This window comes from Tubulanus polymorphus, chromosome 1 (assembly GCF_964204645.1).
Source record: "Tubulanus polymorphus chromosome 1, tnTubPoly1.2, whole genome shotgun sequence".
NCBI lineage: Eukaryota > Metazoa > Nemertea > Palaeonemertea > Tubulaniformes > Tubulanidae > Tubulanus > Tubulanus polymorphus.
The window spans coordinates 6337198-6350517 of NC_134025.1; positions in this window are offsets into that span (position 1 = coordinate 6337198).

Below are 13320 nucleotides of genomic sequence, written 5' to 3' on the forward strand. Positions count from 1 at the left end.
CCACTACTCCAATGTTTCTAGCTCAGAAGTCATTCATTCTATGTATCGAACTGAATGGGCACAAAAGAAAAACTTTTTATCAGGAATTTACATCATATATTTAGAGTCAAACAGCAGCAAGATTTATAGAGACTGGAATCTGCAGAGATGTTTACCGGTACCTGTTTTGAGGATCTAAAGGGATGTCCATCATTTACAAATGTTCTGTGAAATCACAATACTGTTCACAGATTCTGTCAAAGGCTCCGCTTATTTTTACTCCTGAAATACAAATGTATAAATGCTATAAATTGTCAGTAAGGTTGTTATGAAATAAGAGCAGTTTCAAATTGAATCTCACAGTTTTAATCCCACTTGTTTGAAGAATTATCAGCTACGTGTGAGGAGGATCATTCATGGTTAACTTTGAACCAGGTTTTTTGCGCTGTAGATTCTGGTGCTGTGTGGATTTTATTCTGTAAAGAGAAATTGATAAGCGAAATTAAGAAACATTACATATGTGTCTGCTTTTCTGAAAATAACTATTTTTCTTACCTGTTTTGATTATAGTAGCATATTGTCCACGATATTTCCAGAGGAAATTTTAATAGATGATGTAGCAGCAGCAGCAGCACTTCTTATTAAGCTTTTGAGAGAATGACACATAGAAATACTGTATAGAATAATATTTTGCACATGATATTATCAAATCTGAGCACAGTGGAGTGATGAAAAACTCACCGGATTATCGGATTAGTTTAGTGCCTTTTGACCATGCAGGCTATTTCCATTTCTAGCAGGATTTCACTCCCCGGAGCCTTAATGTCATGAAGATAAGAGCACTAATGATATCCTGAAAAAATAAAGACATAGATAATTGAACCATACAGTTGTAAACAAGGAAGAACCAGGTCGAATCATGTAGAGAAAATTACTTACATACAATACCACAAATTATTGCAATAAATCGAAAACTCTCTACTTCTGACTTGTTTGATTTGTAGAACGCAATGTTTACTGTTTGCAGATTTCCGGAGGTTCAGCTTTATTTTGGCACCTGAAATACAAATGTTGTAGAGAAGCATACATTACAGAAGTTGTTATGAAATAAGAGCAGTTTCAAACCATATCTCACCATTTTCCTCAATGCTTTTAAGCTAACGGTATTTGAGGTCGGCTGTTCGGCGTTTAAACCTCCATGGCTCTATCCACTGAAAATCTATATGAAAAACATAAGACGTCAATAATTTCAATTTCATTCAGGGTTAAAATGACTGAAAACTCGCCTCAAACTGCTGTGATATGGAAAGTAAACAGAAAGATAATGAATACCGATATATTTCCTAACACGTTTTACCGCTGCCGGTGCTGTGTGTTTCTGAAATAAGAGTAAAAAACAGCAGATGAGATTAAAACAGCAGTTTTTAGTTCGAAAAATAATGCAGATTGTCGACAGAGACTGAAGAATTCTGTAGAGAAATTTATTATAGCTTTAAACTTAACTTTTAGTAGATTCTAATGCGTTTATTTCATTCTGAAAAGAAAAAAGAAACAATAATCAATGACAAGTAATTTCTCAAAGTTTTCAATCAATCAGAAATTGGCCCCTAGTGTCAATTACACAACTATTATCAATTATGTTCCTTCATCACAATCAGATGTGTTCACAATTTCTCTAGATTATACAGCTGTAGATATCGAACTGATGTACATGTAACATTGTGTGCAGATACGGAGTACAGATCACTGCATTACTTCATCCTGTGATTGAACAGTGAATTGTTCTCTCATCTTCACAATTCTCATCCGTCTAACTAAAACATTGTAACACTTCAACTCACCTAACCTCCCGTCCCGACCCTCCCAGACCCATCCCTCCCGCCCTCTCTCACCCCTTCCCTCCCGCCCTCCCAGACCCCTTCCCTCCCGCCCTCCCAGACCCCTTCCCTCCCGCCCTCCCAGATCCCTTCCCCCCGCCCTCCCAGACCCCATCCCTCCCTCCCTCCCTCACCCCTTCCCTCCCAGATTCCTTCCCTCCCGCCCTCCCAGACCCCTTCCCTCCCGCCCTCCCTCACCCCTTCCCTCCCGCCCTCCCTCACCCCTTCCCTCCCGCCCTCCCAGACCCCTTCCCTCCCGCCCTCCTACACCCCATCCCTCCCACCCTCCCAGACCCCTTCCCTCCCGCCCTCCCAGATCCCTTCCGCCCTCCCAGATCCCTTCCCTCCCGCCCTCCAAGACCCCTTCCCCACCCAATGCCCCCCCACCTAGCCCTCCCCCAATGCCCACCCACCTAGCCCTCCCTCAATGCCCTCCCATCGAGCCTCCTCAACACTTCCGTCTCTTCCTATGACATCACTCATCTCTACAATACCTCAAAAATGATTTGCCATTTTTCACGATCATATCAATTGAAGTAAAAAATCGATATCCTTAATCGCTTGCATCATTCACAAGACTAAAGAGATGGAAGAATTCAAATGATCAAATACCGAGTTCACAAACTACTATCATTTATATACACTTTTATAGACACTTTTATCATTTGAGGAATTTATTCAAATTAATCCTTTCTTTTTTTCCTAGCCGTCCAATTAGTAATTATGTGTGCATAATCCGGTTCGAATCAATGTAAGTTTCACAGCATGTTGCTGTCAATAGATTTCATTTATCAAATCGAGCAAGTTTCTTTAAATCATCAAACCAAACCTAAGAAACTGAACTAACATTGTTGCAAGGAGGGAGGTATGGAGGGTTCACTAGACCAGAACCAGACCAAACTTTAACACTGACAATGTTGTGAGGAGGGCATACACAAACCAAGGACAAGAATGATGGTTGATTCGGAATAGATCAAAAACAACCAACCTAATTATGTTGCTTCACAAATTGTGCACATGTAATCATTTTCACTATGAAACCATCGTGGACCAATGACAGTTGATAGTCAGATTAGATTTTTCTTTACTCTGTACTACTGCTACTACTACTAGAGGCTTTATATATGAGCAAGTTGTTTTATGGAATCCTTATCTTAAGATTTATTAATCAATGCTTATCAACTGCTGATGTCTATATGCTATAAAATATATAAACAATATGTTTCATTGTCTCTTCAAGTTACACTTGAACCCAGTGGAACGAATTAAACTCCAGCCATATTTCATCATTTGTCATTTGACATTTTTCCTTTTTTCTTTTTCACTCTTTTTTTTTCAGAATTTTTTTGAGTCGAGGTAGGAATAGACCCCTGTCCGCCCTCTAAGCGTGCAGGACACTAAACCTTCGAATTGCTCTCAGACCCCACTCTTTATATTGTTCTCTGAGTTTTTGAGTCGAGGTAGGAATAGACCCCTGCCTGCCATCTAGGCCAGCAGAACACTAAACCTTCGAATTGCTCTCAGACTCCACTCTTTATATCAGCATTTTATGCTGTTTTTCATTCACTTCATATTTTTCTCTTCATATTCTTTTTATTGGCTTTTCTTGTCTTTTAACTGGCACTCATCAGTTCCAACTGGGATCAAATTTATATGTCAAATTTATATGTCTTGTAGAGACAAGCAGCAATCAATGACAGTAACATGTCTGTTGATTTAGAGAATCCCATACAGCTGCCAATAAAACCAGTAGTAGCAGCAGCACTAATATACAATATCTGTATACAGGCCCTGGTTTGCTGACCACAGAGTCAAAGTTTGGTGCACAGCCCTGGTTTTGAGACCACGGACTCAAAATTACGTTCGTGACCCTGGTTTGGTGACCAGAATGAACATTTGGTTCACGGCCGCATTTGGTGACCTGAGTAAACATTTGGTTCACCGCACTGGTTTGGTGACCGAAGAGTCAACTTTGGTTCATAGCCCTGGTTTGGTTACCGGAGTCAACGTTTGGTTCATGGCCCTGGTTTGGTGACCAAAGGCTCAAGGGTTGGTTCACAGCCCTAGTTTGGTGACCAGAGTCAACTTTTAGTTCACGGCCCTGGTTTGGTGACCAGAGTCAACGTTTGGTTCACAACCCTGGTTTGGTGACCAAAGATTCAAGGTTTGGTTCACGGCACTGGTTTGATGATTGTAGGGTCAAAGTTTGGTTCAAAGATTCAAGGTTTGGTTTGCGGTCCTGGTTTGGTGACCAACGAGTCAGCATTTGGTTCACGGCCCTGGTTAGGTGACCACAGATTCAAGGTTTGGTTTGCGGCCCTGGTTTGCAAACCAAAGATTCAAAGTTTGGTTCACGGCACTGGTTTGATGATTGCAGGGTCAAAGTTTGGTTCAAAGATTCGAAGTTTGGTTTGCGGTCCTGGTTTGGTGACCAACGAGTCAGCATTTGGTTCACGGCCCTGGTTAGGTGACCACAGATTCAAGATTGGTTTGCGGCCCTGGTTTGCTGACCAAAGAGTCAAAGTTTGGTTCACAGCCCTGGTTTTGTGACCAAAGAGTCAAAATTTGTTTCACAGCCCTGGTTTTGTGACCAAAGAGTCAAAATTTGGTTCACGACCCTGGTTTGGTGACCTGAGTAAACATTTGGTTTCAATGCGCATGCGTCGCGATCATATTATTGATTAATTGGCCACTGGACCTACGATCGTGGCAGATGCAGCACCTGAAGCCATGTCGTTGTTGCTAGTGTGCAGGAAAATTTTTCGGCGTCAATGTCACTGATAAATTGCCATGGCATCGTTTTTGCAGCGTAGTTGTTGCTTTGACACTAGTGTGCGGCCCGCTTTAAGATTATACCCTATCATGGGTTCACAATCTGTACTAATTAGTTATGTCAAAAATAAGTCAGGAATCAAAGAGCTACTTCATATAAGCTGACAAATTAAAGCGCTGATAAAATTTCAAATACTTAAACTGCGGAGGATGAAATTACTTTCATATAAACTGAGATGATCGTGAAAAATGGCATAATAACTGTCACAACGAGAAATAAAACTAACCACGAGAAATAAAACTAACCATTGAAAAAACACGTAGAGAATCCCACAATAATAACGAAAAAATAATATCAAGTCTGAAAATGATTCCTTGAGCTTGTGCAGTTTATTCTGCGTTCTGACCATATTCTCTAATATTCATCTTCACCAATGAGAAATAGAGCTGCAAAGCAGCGATGAACGGTTTTCTGCATTAATGATTCCGCCATCTCCAACAACTTGGAAGCAATTAGATCTGTATTGGTTTTAGTTTAGTAGTTATTGCTAGTTTGCTTATTGATAATAGCTCATTCGTCCACTAGCGCCACCTCCGTGTATATTTCTATCATTTACTGCATGATTATCACAAAAATATTATACCCAGTATAAAACCATGCTATCAGAGGGTCAGTGTCCTACAGCCCATTTAGGAACATGACAGGAACACAATGCCATCCAAACATAGAGTGCCACCCGCATTCTGAAAGACAGCGATTTGCATTCAAACCGCCTTTGACGAGGCGGTACAAGCAGTCGGTCCTATAGCCCCCCCCCAGACACCCTTCACAGCCTGATATCCATTCAGAAACAATTCCTTAAATATATTCCTGGCTAAGATTTTTTGCCTTTGGTGGTGCTGATAGTAACAAGAGCCCCAAGGGGCACAATGGCCAGCCTGTCAGATTTGCTTTTTATAAATGATGTAATCTGTGGGTTATATTTATCAATATACACTCCCTGCTCAATATCATTTACATAGTAAAATCGTGTGTTAACACAGACAGCAGGAACGAATGTAATATAGAAATACTAAGTTATTGTATTGTTCAACGCCCCCTGGTGGCCATAAAAAAAACCAATGAGCTTGAAACTCACCTCGATCATAGAACATGTCATGAGCTACAACTTTCCAATTGATTATAGTAGCAAAATATGCTTAAGTATCAATTATGATGTGGAAAAGCAAATTTTTTTCCACCTACGAATGAGTACTGATGACCCCAAGATGGCTGCCAAGTGCGTCATAATTGCCTGGTCAAAATTCCCTCTCGGATATAAAAGATCCCTTTCCAAAGAATACCCATTACAAATTGCAATGAAACATGGCGCACCATTAGAAAGCTAAAGTACTCAGAATTCAGGCCAAAATTGACATTTTTGGGAACAAAAAAGGTCACAGTACGGCCATCTTGAGTCCGATCGACTCATTTTTTCTCATGCCGATGGGCCCTCGGGGGATACAAATATATACGAATGATCAAGGTTATTGATAAAAGTGTCTTCAAAATTTCCCTCGAAAACTTCAAAAATGTGTAAAAAGTGCTGATTTTGGCGAACAACAATGGCTGCCAGTCGGCCATCTTGAATCTGACAGGGCCAGTTTTTGGCCTGAAGATGTGTCTAGTGTAGAACCACGTATAAAACAAATATCAAGACATTACCTTGAAGCGTCTTCAAAACTTTGGAACTCTCACGAACTATCTAGATGGTTATCTCTCGACCTCAATAGCTTCAAGACCCATCTCAAAACAACTTTGTTCCATGCAGCATACCATTAACTCTCGGAAAGCGAATTGTATTTAACATTTTTTGGCAGAATAAAATTTGATTGAATTTGCAATTCGGGCACATGGCTAATTAGCATATCAAGGTCACACACCCGATTTGGTAAAACCTTTTTTTCGCGAACCATGCGCAATTGTCAAGGATGAATTTTCTGTAGAGCAAATAAAAATTCCTCCCAAACACCAAATCAACTAAAGATTTCATAGAAATCGATCTTGAAATACAATTTTAAATCTTAAAATAAAACCCGGAAGTAAAACAGTAGACGATACCGCGGATTCACGTGAACACCTGATTTCTGTAAACGAAATGTTGGTTGAGACAAAATTGTTCAGACGGTTTTAGGTGGTAATAAGTACGGAAACGTAACGACCATGGTCGACTTATTCGATGAAATCAGGCCTATGTGATATCCAAATTTTGACTTTATTATTCTCCAGACCTCCCTGATATAGAAATAAAAAATTTTGGTGGTACGAAAGTGCAATCACAGCGCCGACGGGGACAGAGCCGTGTCAGAGATCGGCGGAGTGAAAATTAAGGTGGACGAACACGAAGAAGTAGGCTATTGCGCTACTTGAATCACGAAAACTCCTGGCGCGGCCCTGACGCTTTTCGTTGATTAAGTAATACAAATATCATGCAATGGGTTTTCACAATCTACCGCTGGTATTTACCGGATTTCAATATCACTCCAAAATTCAAAGAAACCTCGAAATATCGAACCGGAACACTTCCGGTAGATATCCGCGGCTGCCCAACAGGGAAACTTATTTGTTTCAATAGATATTGATAGGATCCATCATCTTCACCCGTCAAGGGATTCGAACCCACTAAGCTAAAGCCATCGAATCGGGTCGGGCCAATCACAGCGCTTGTTACAAACCACATTAGGCTTCTGTGGAATTTCCCAGTAAATGGGCCAATCAGCGAACACGTAGCGAACGCGGAAGTATTGTCGCGTGTTGATACATGACGTCATGCGCAAAAGCGCCAGTAATGAAATCGCGATAATTCACGTGAACAGCTGCTGATATTTTCAGATAAACCAATCACAGGGAAGACACAACTTCCTGATTGGCTGATAAAAATTGAAATTTTCCCGATTTAACTTTCGTGAAAAATGCAGAAAACATTTTTATGAGACCCTATTTCAAAATTCTGCTCGCTACGATTCCGAGAATGGATTACGCTTAAATACGTGATTTGTTCGAATATGCCCTCACTTGGCAAGCAAAAGAGCCTTTTGTGTGGAAACCATGTCATTTAAATTCGCTCCATTTGTATAGTAATAGGCTCAGCCTACGGCTGGCCTAATAATAATAATATAATCGCAATATTGGGATCAACGTTTAATGGCTATCACATTATTGATACCACTGTTTGATGTGCCGTAAAAAAAATGTATATTGAGGTGGCGCTAGAGAATGGATTGAAAAAAAATGTTCAAGTGGCAATGAGCATTTGGCAACAAGCAATTGGCAATTTGCAACTAGCAACTGGCATGTCCCTTTAGCGCTTCCATAGAAGTGGTCGGCTGATACCAACGCGCGCGCTAGTGGACTAGCGAATTGTATGAAGTCTACAAATTTGAATTGTTTCAATTCGAGGCGGAGCGATAAATCTTTACGATAATTGTTCAGGGCTCGACAGCGCTTTCCTTTCAGGGATTTATCAAAAAACAGCCGCAGCATTTGTAGATCAAAGTGATCTTAAGGAACCTGATGATTTTTTCGGAATCATATTTTTCAAAAGGAAAATTTCATGGGCTCGAAAGCCCGCACGTAAACTAGGAACCAATAAATCTTTATTGGAATGCATCGTTATCAACACATATGAATATCTATTACACTCCAACCATTTGCACGCAATATTGAGTAAAAACAGTATTTACAATTAGTTATAACGCAATTACCTTCAAATGGAGTTAATGAAAAAAATTGACGCGTTTCCTACAGGTAAATCCCAAAGATCTTAAATAATTCTAATCACAGAAATAATTCTAGATCCGTAACTAAGATGTATAAATGTGCTTCCAGTATGTGAGTGGACCCCTAGGTGGCGCTCCTTAAAAGAGCCGTTCATTTTTATGAACTGATTTTGACGAAACATTTGTACGCCTCTAAGTACGAAATTTAATCCAACAAGGCTGAAACCCGTTATCGCTGCTTTGCAACTATATTCTTAAATCCGTAAGTAAGATGTATAAATGTGCTTTATCAAAATGAACTACTCACTCAAAGTAGTGGGAAACTGTGGAAAACTCAAGTAACTAGGGGTCCAGGGACACCATGCCCACTTGGGAAGTGGTTTCAAATGCTCAACAATCTAACAATTTCAATATTCAACGTCCCCTGGTGACCATTTACAAAAACCAATGACCTTAAAACTCACCACAACATGTCAGCAGCTACGATTTTGTAATTGATTGTGATAACAAAATATGCCTCGTTACCAATTTAATATGGAAATACTAAGTCATTCTACTATTCAACGCCCCCTGGTGACCATATTCAAAACCCAATGACCTCGAACCTCACCACAATCATAGAACATGTCATGAACTACAACTTTGCAATTGATCATGGTAACAAAATATGCCTAGGTACCAATATAATAAGGAAATACTAAGTCATTCTACTATTCAACGCCCCCTGGTGACCATATTCAAAACCCAATGACCTTGAGACTCACCACAATCATAGAACATGTCATGAACTACAACTTTGCAATTGATCATGGTAACAAAATATGCCTAGGTACCAATATAATAAGGAAATACTAAGTTATTCTACTATTCAACGCCCCCTGGTGACCATATAAAAAAAACTTATGTGCTTAAAACTCGCAACAATCATAGATGATGTCATGAGCTACAACAATATAATAAAGAAATGCTAAGATATTGTATTATTCAACGCCCCCTGGTGGCCATATACGAAATCCAATTACCTTGAAACTCACCAGAATCATAGAACGCGTTATGAGCTACAACTTTCTAATTGATTGTGGTAGCAAAATACGCTTAGGTATCAATATAATGTGGAAAAACTTTTTCCCACTTACGAATGAGTACTGGTTACACCAAGATGGCCGCCAATTGCGTCATAATTGGCTGATGAAAAATACCTGTCTCAGGTATAAAACATCCCTTTCCAAAGAACACCCATCACAAATTGTAATGAGAAATGGCAAACCAGTAGGAAGCTACAGGACTCAGAATTCGGGCCAAAATTAACATTTTTGGGCACTAAAAACGTCATAGGACGGCCATCTTGAGTCCGACCGACCCAATTTTTGTTATGTTGATGGGCCCTGGGGGGATTCACATATATCCGAAAGATCAAGGTAATTGATCAAAGCGTCTTCAAAATTTCCCTCAAAAAGTTCAAAAATGTGTAAAAAGTGCTGATTTTGGCGAACAACAATGGCTGCCAGTCGGCCATCTTGATTCTGACAGGGCCAGTTTTTGGGCTGAAGATGTGTCTAGGGTAGATACATGTGTAACCCAAATATCAAGACGTTACCTTGAAGCGTCTTCAAAACTTCCCAAAATAACTGGATTCCGTCTACGGACGGACGGACGGACGACGGACGAAAAGTGAACGCAATAGCCCGCTGGGACTTAAGTCCCAAGTGGGCTAAAAACTAGATCAGGTTTAAAAATATTTCCTAATATAAGTATCATTAGTCCACAACGCCTTTTATTCTGTTGAGAAAACAAGAATTCTCAGCTTGAAATATACTGATGTCAATAGAATCTATTCAGAAATATGAATGTTCCTAGAAATATCATAGAACAATAGTCTCTCTGTCTTTGTCTTTGTCAATCCGTGTCATCATTGTTCCACACAGTTTATTTTAGAAAATGTGTCCCCAGAAACCTTAGGATAACTAACTATTAGCGATATTTATCTATCTTCAAATAATCTAGTAGCGCGTTTTTTTTCAACAGCTTGAAATGAACAAATGATGATAATAAAAAGCTAGTTTATTTTCAGACTTTTTCTATCCAGATTATATACATATTCAATAACTACTTTATTACTGATTATGAATTCGATTTTAACTAAGAATAGACTAATGACTTTTTGATTAACAAGTAAAGTACATATAGCATTTTCATTTTTCAAAACTATAGACAAGGGGGTAATGCAATATAAAAGCAGTTGAACTAAACAAATTTCAAGCAGATTCAACTAATAGTACTACGGTACAATAGTAAATATAGGTACAAGCTAGGATTAATATACAACATAGAATCAGACACAAACTAAAGAAATTTAAAGCAGGAAAACTTAGGGGTACTAAAATACATTCAAATACAATAATTAGTTGGAAATTCAAGAGAAAGAAATCATTGATAAAATGACTGATAATCAATACAGTCAACTTAAATCTATGTACTATGTAAATAACAAAATTTGGTGGCATTTTTTCTGGTGGCATTTTTTCTGTACACCAGAATATTGAGTCACTATTTCACGCGCGTTTGTGGCATGTAATGGCGGCTCAGCCGTCGTCAGCGTGCTTCGCAGGTGCTAAACTCAAAAAGGGGGTCTGGGCATCCTCCTTACAAAATAACGAAAAATTAGATGAATTTTATTGGTTGCAAATTAGGAATGAAATAAGGTCACAATTTCACCATTTTGTAAAAGGGAGCAAGCGTCCCCGCGACCCCTCCTGGATCTGCCAATGAACGTGAACTGCATTTCGACAACTCCTAAGGCTGCACAACTACAGTCAGTATTTTGAATGATATTTAAAGGAGCACAAAAGAAAGTAAAGTACAACTTTCTATTGGCAACGTATTCAAAAAGAGGCAGTACGCCACCAGCTTTCAACAGTAATTATTGCGTAAATAATTGTTGATTAATAATTGAATTGCTCATTAAGCTATATTTTGATTGCTTCCAGGGAGCAGTTTCTAATCAATCAAAAAATAAATTACTCATTCGTGGCCAACTTGAATAATGGCCCTAAAATTGAAAAGTGCCCAATCAAAAACCTGGGCAATTATCACTTAACAATTTTAAGAGAAGTGGCAGTGAAATTACGCATCGATCCCAGGTCTCGTAGAAGGTTGCCTTCAATTGAAATTGTCTTACTGAATGTTCACTGTTTTTAAATTCAATATTGTAATGTTTTTATCACCATATTTTATTGTACGTCGTATTTCTTTATTTGTAAGTGCTCTGGAGCAGTTTCATTAATCTGGACAGGTCACTAAAACATGTATAATAATAATAATAATAATAATAATAATAATAATAATAATAATAATAATAATAATAATAAGGCAACCGCACTATAATCCAGTAAAACAAATAGAACAAGTCCATCTTACCAGCTTGTCGTATGCGAAATGACTGTAATATGATGTGTTCAAGTCTAGTGTAACGATGCCTAACAGTTAAGGTGTTTTATACTAATCCTATTGGTTATATTAGAATACAATAAAAAAGGGACACATTTTCTGAAATATCCTGACTAAGAAAAACTACTACAACTAAACCTGTATCTGACCCTACACTACCCCCCACCTAAACCTTTCACCACCAACCACCTATACCCTAAACCCCTCCCTCCAAAGTCCTACCACCACCCATTCTCCCAAGCCCACCCTCCCTAACCCTATCCTTCCTCTACCTCCCAGACCCCATCCCTCCCTCCCACACCCATCCCTCCCTCCCACACCCATCCCTCCCTCCCACACCCATCCCACCCTCCCACACCCCATCCCTCCCACCCCTGCACCCCATCCCTCCCACCCTCCCGCACCCCTTCTCTCCCGCCCTCCCAGACCCCTTCCCTCCCGCCCTCCCAGACCCCTTCCCTCCCCCCAACCCTACCCACCCTCCCCGAACCCCATGGTTAGATGAGTTGAAGTGTTACGATGTTTTAGTTAGACGGATGGGAATTGTGAAGATGAGAGAACAATTCACTGATCAATCACAGGATGAAGTAATGCAGTGATCTGTACTCTGTATCTGCACATAATGTAACATGAATCAGTCTAATATCTAGAGCTGTATAATCTAGAGAAATTGTAAACACATCTGATTGTGACGAAGGAACATAATTGATAACAGTTGTGTAATTGACATCAAGGACCAGTTTCATATTGATCAGAAATAATATTTGAGTTGATCAATTTAGAAAACCTGTAAACCCATGTTATTCTTTTATGTATTGCTGAGACAACAATCCCAACCATGAAATCTTTACCAAATATACACAAATATCAAGACATCTGAATGGATTCAATAAACAAATGTAAAAACCCAGATTTGATTTCAAAACATGGTTTATAACAAATACTATCAAACTGGTCCCTTAAAAACAAATCAACAACCGATAAGTAAAGGATGAAATATGTAACTTATCTTGAATTTCCCTTAAGTGATTCCTGATGTCCTGTGCAGAATCCAAGAGTCTTATTGTAAAACAGTGATAATCCATGAAGACAGTCTTATTGTAAATCAGCGATTCTTGTTGTCTTGTGCAGAATCTAAGAAAGTCTGATTGTAATGCACTAATTCCTTGTCCTGTACTAAATCCGACTGAATCCAAGTATCAATGATTCCTGAAGCACTGATTCCACTGATTTGTATCCCGTTCTGATTCCAAGAAAGTCATATTGTAAAGCATTGATTCCTTGTTGTCCTGTACTGAATCCAAGTTCCCAATGTAGTGATACCTATGATAGACAAATCAAAGATAGTTTTCGTTCCTTAGACAACTGCAGAATCATCTAATTCAAAATTCAAACTTACAAATCAAATTGTTCGCTCCAATCTGTAGTTCATTTATCAAGGGCTTTCTATCTACGGTTTAGGTTTTTCCACCAGAGTTCAACATCA